Below are 6,000 nucleotides of genomic sequence, written 5' to 3' on the forward strand. Positions count from 1 at the left end.
TGAATTGTATTATAACTTAAACATTCATTTATCGACAATAAAATTAAAAATAAATAAGATGTCATTTGTCCTCCCATAAAAAGAAGAGAAACAATTCTACTTGAAATAATAATCGAAACTATATATAATATGACCTTCTAGTTTAAGAGTTACTGATAAAATATTTCATTTAAATGCCTTTCATATTCCTCCATACTCACACAAGAAAAATAAACAATTATAATCACTCAAAATTTTGTCATAATCTCTTTCTATGCATTCAATTGCTTACATGTTATTTTTGACATAAAATAATCTTGTATGTAGGTCATTCAATTTTGTGACTAAACTCATCAGCCATAAATCTATTTTGTTATTAAGTTTCATTACTCATGAGAGAATATGATAAGCTTGAATTTTTTTGTTCAAAAACTAGACTTTTACGATAACATTGAAGCATATTTTTAATTTCTATTGCAAAAATTTCTAATATCATGCAAAATAATGAAATAGATTATTTTTTCTTACCATAATGACAAAAAAATAATTAAGAAGCATAATGATAACAAATAAAATATATTTTACATTTTAATAATCTTTTTTCTTTTATGTTGAATGTTATTAGCTAATATAATTTTCAATTTTTCCCCACCCAAACCGCTTCAAATCTCATGATTGAATTTCAGATCAATAATGTAACACATAATTTGCATAATTTAAATTCAAATCTTAATTCACTATCTTCTACAATTTTATCGGTAAATTCTTTGTCATCAATTAACAAACTTAATATATAATATATAATTTTTTTTAGTTATTGTAAGTTATTATGTTCACTATTATAATATGTGCATCCTTTTAAACAAATAAAATGAATTCTTAAGCTCCATAGGAAAGAATATCTACAAAAACTTAACTTTTGTGACTTCGCCGTATGACTTTGTGGTAAAATCACTATTTGAAAATTTATAATGTTTAATGTCCCTTACTTTAGGATATAACATTTAGTTCCTTAACTCTATTATAAAAAATATTATATTATTAATATATTTTATTAATAATTTCTTTTTAATAAAATAATTTTTATTAATGAATTTTATTAAAAAAATAATAATCACGATATTTATTAATAAACTTTTTATCGTCGATAATAACAAACAAATTTTCTTACCTATTGGTTAAATTTATTGATAAGAATTAGTCATCTAATTTCTTTTACCGAAATATTTTTGTGATTATTGACAGATTTTATTTGTTAATAAATTTGTTTCTTTTTTGTTATTCCATGACATCGATATTGTGTTACTCTCTCTATTTTTTAATACATGATAGTATTTTTATTTCCTCTTAAATGACTCTTTAATTATTTAGAATATGAAATATTAAGTTTTAGAACTAAGGGTAAAGAAAATAAATATATATCCATTTCAATAATATTGAATTGTTTAATTTTTTAACATAAACATTGATATTTCTTCTGAAGTTTAGCATTTAAGTGTTTCAAATATTAATAAAATTTAAAAAATAATTTTAGTCCTAACGTGTTACTTTTATTAATTATTAATTTAATGAGAAAATATTGTTTTTATAAGTGACTATCTTTTAAAGTTACTGTACTTAATTGCAAAATAGACAGAGATAAAAATAAATGTTAATTAAGCCAAAAAATCCATACACAATTATAAAATTATCAATAAAGAAGAGATCATAAAGATACTGAGACATACACATTATTGTCTTCGAAAAAAACAAGTCTCAGTTGCACAAACACAAAATAATATCCGTTAATTCTCTAAAGTACAACAATATATCATATTGATTCGGTGTGGAACCAATTTATGAATCTTATAAAACATTTTTAAAAGATAAATATAATATAAAAATAAATATTTAACTAAAATTTTTGTGTTTATTATAATTTTTTTATGTGGATATGTGATATTTATAAGCAAAAAAGAATAAAAAGTAATACATCTGATTAAATATGATAAGTACAGTAATCGTTAAAATATTTAACAACAAACATGAAAATAGAAACTTTAACAAGAATATTTTTTAAGAATAATTTATTTATATTGTTCTTATTATATTATAGTATTAAAAATAAAAAATTTGATAGTTGAAAATAATATATTATAATCATATTCAATATCTTTTATTATGAATTACAGTGTATTACTATTAAAAAACTCTGGTAATAAAATATTATTTTACAATCATGTTAATTTTTTTTTACTTTATTTTATTCAATAACAATTTAATTTTTTATTATAACATATGTATGTTAACTAACCGAATATTACTTCTACTATACTGTTTAAATTTTTGAAACAGTAACAGGTATATTTGTTTATTCAGATGGTGACCTTTAAACAACCAAAAGAGAAATTAGAAGAAATTAATATACTTTTTCCTAAACCGATCTTTTGGGTTTTCTTTGATTGGTTAATTTACAACAAATCATTCATTTGCACATTTTTCTACGGATTCGTAGTGTGAAAGATTCATAGCATTTCAAATAGCGTATTAGGGTATTTTTCTTCAAAGTGTATTTTTTTCAAAGGTAATTGTATTTTAGAAGATGACACAATTTCAATTAAGAATTTCTATACATAAGTATGAATGAGCTTAATTAGATTTGCTTGAAAAATAAAAAAAATAAAAAAGTTCCCTCAGTTTGCATGTCCATAGATTTCAGTTTTTCAACCCCATTTTTTTTTTTTTATGTTTGTTAAATCTGGGGGAAAGTGTATTGCAAAAATGTAATGAATAAATAATTAACTTTGGGAGTTAACCTAAAAGTTTGGCAAAACAATGAAAAGTTTAATTAAGCCTAACTAAATATCCTATAATCAGATAATGGGTTTGGTACTTTAACACCGAAAGTAGTTATTGTTCAATTGTGTTATGTTTTAGATCATGATTTCAAATGAATTAGAAATTCAATTCTATAACCATAATCGAAGCTAAAAAGGAAGAAAGACCAGTGAAGTAGTACTTCATGGATTTTGAATTATGAAAATCTTGACCACTTTTCTAATTAAATTTTCACCTAAGTTCAGCTTGTATTTCTATTTACTACAGAGTTTATTGTATAGAAAACAATTCAACTAGGAATATGATGTTAGCATTAATACTTCCTGCATTCATAATTTATTAATGTCTTTTACTCTCTTTTTTTTTTCTTTATTTTAAAATCATTGTCATTTCTATTTAATGTCCAACAATCTTTTTTGAGTCCTATCGTAATTTGATTTATAGAGATTCTAATTTAAATTCTTTAATTCATTAAATGATATTAAAATATTAAAACAGATATGCTTTAATTAAATTATAATAAAACAATGCATTAGTAAATAAAACAATGATTTGTGTACATTAATTTAAAAAAGAAACAATGGTTTTGAAATGGTAAGATTAATTGAGCACTACCTCATTTAAATTGAAAATCACGATAAAATGAAATCCCAATAATTGGTTGTACAATAGTTCAAAGTTGATTTTGGGTGATGACTTAGCTTATTTCAGTCACAAATTAAACTTCAAAAATTTCTTCATGAACTATGAAATTCCCACCAAATTAACACACTCACCAAAAATATAATTAATGGATATATCCCCACAATAGAGAAAGCTAGATTGACTTTAGGTTAAGGGATTCTGATTCAACTTTCTTTGAAAAAATAATGTTTAATTCAATTTCAAACATATTTAATTGGGTTCTCACCAGTCGAAACTAAACCATGAGTACATAATAATGGTTTGCTTTTGTTATCTATTTATTGGGTATACTTAGTTTTGTATTGTGTTGCATCTTATGTTGGTATTAAGCTACTATATAAATTATACTTAAATTAAATTGCATTTAATAAAAGTTTAGCATCATGATAAGATAAAAAGTTAGATCTTATATATTATCATCCATGATAGTCTTGCTAATTAAGAAGAAAACTGCTGCTGTCTTATTATCATTGTAGAATGTTGGGAATTGAAAACTTTGTTTTTTTTTTTTTTACATATACTCACAAACAGGAGTATAAAATTTAAATAAAAGATACAATAAACTTGGCGTCATTCGTCTCTTAAAATCTATATTTATAGATACTCAACAATTTTTTTTTGTCTTTGGTCATCTAATTTTTTTATTTAATTAAGTTTCATTTTTTGTTAAACCAATTTAATTTAGTCATTAACATTTGGTTTTTATAAACAACGTTAACATCTTATTTGATCATATCACGTGTATTACAAGGATTTCATGAAGTTACTAACAATTATGTTCTCAAAGTTTTAACCTGATAATGGGCCAAAGCTTCAATGTAAAATATATTGGTTATTTTGTTGGACTATTCGTTTGAGTTACTTTCGTGATTGTCAGAAATCTGTTTGGTGTGTAAAGAGTGTAGGTCTTTATAACATTGTTGTGTTTTTTTATTATTATTTATATGTAATTGTCTTGATCTACTTTTGTAAATTGAGACATCATTCTCCACATTCTTTTTCTATTTCCTATTATCCCCTTTTCGATTCATATTTGTTATCGATGTTAAAATAACTCAACGTAAATATTTAAATTCATTTTATTTTTAAATTTAAAATTTTTAAAACACATATTTTAAACTTATAACTTTTTTTAAATATTAAAAATATAAATATAAAGTTGTTGTTATAATTTTTAAATTTTAATATTTGAAATAATTAAGAAAACTAATAGCTTTGTTAGTTTTCTTCCATGATTTAGGGTTGAGATCATTCTTTCTTAGATGAGTTGTTTATTTTAATTTTTGTTATTCTTTACCTAATATCACGTGAATTAAACACTTTACATATTACTCTAATATTATTTTTTTAAATGATTGTTTAACTTATTTTTGTAAGTTCTACTATTCAATTCATATTAGTATTTAAAATATTTTCTCCATTAAACATTTTACGTAAATAGTGTCACGTTATTTGTTGTAATAATAAATTTTAGTAGACAATGCTATTTAATTTTAAATAACTCTTATAACCACTACATTACATTTTGCATAGGGTCAGTAGGAGAAGACAAAAAACTTTAATAGTAATTATTTCTACAATGTTGAGTACTTCTCCTTCATTGTAGTCTTGTATTATAGGTCTTCTAAAGGTTTTTTTTTTATCTTTTTGGAGTTCTTAGATACTATTTGCATAAGATACTCCCACACACAAGTTGGTTTCATTCTGAGTCAGATTGTAATAAATGTTTGTCAAAAAAGATCTCAAACTACTTTGTCTAGAACTTCTATTATGCATAGTGATATATCATCTTTTTGTAGATCTAATCGAGCCTCATTACTCAATTATCATCACTACACATGTTAACTGAGATTATCAATTTGATTAAGTGCTCTTTAGCTCAAGTGATGGAGTCTGTAGATTAGTCAATGGTGATTAATCATGATAATATTTGTGTTGTGAATGAATCTTCTCTTGCTAAGAATATTGATGGTAGTGTGTTTATGAAATATGATTCCTTGGCTGGTACGCATTCTTTGGAGAATGTCACTCTCATTGTCAATAGTTTGCCAGATTTACAATAATTAGATTCAAATCATAGTAGCTCAACGATAGTTCTTACTCCTTTGACGTCTAAATAGACTTGTTTTGGGAAGGAATTAAAAATAATTTTTAAATGGGCTAATATACTTGATAAGAGAAAATTCTATTACTGAAAAGGATGATGAGTCCGTTTAAACTACAAGAAAGCTTGGTAGGGGTAGGTAGGCCAAAGAAAATTAATACTAAATCCTCCAAAACAAAAACTTCTGAATGTTAAAGTACTTTTTGGAATGTGAGAAAATTGACTAGTTATAATTTTTTAATATGTTGAGGAATTTGCTTTTTTTTTATATATGGAGTTCAAAATATGGTATGATTTTTATGATGAAAATCATGAATTTTATTCTGGATTTAGTGTAGTCTAACATAATCAACTTAGGTCAGCTAACTAACCATGAATATAGTTATTGATTGAAATTATCTATGTAAATAAACTTA

The sequence above is a fragment of the Vigna unguiculata genome, chromosome 2, assembly GCF_004118075.2.
Source record: "Vigna unguiculata cultivar IT97K-499-35 chromosome 2, ASM411807v1, whole genome shotgun sequence".
Classification (NCBI taxonomy): domain Eukaryota; kingdom Viridiplantae; phylum Streptophyta; class Magnoliopsida; order Fabales; family Fabaceae; genus Vigna; species Vigna unguiculata.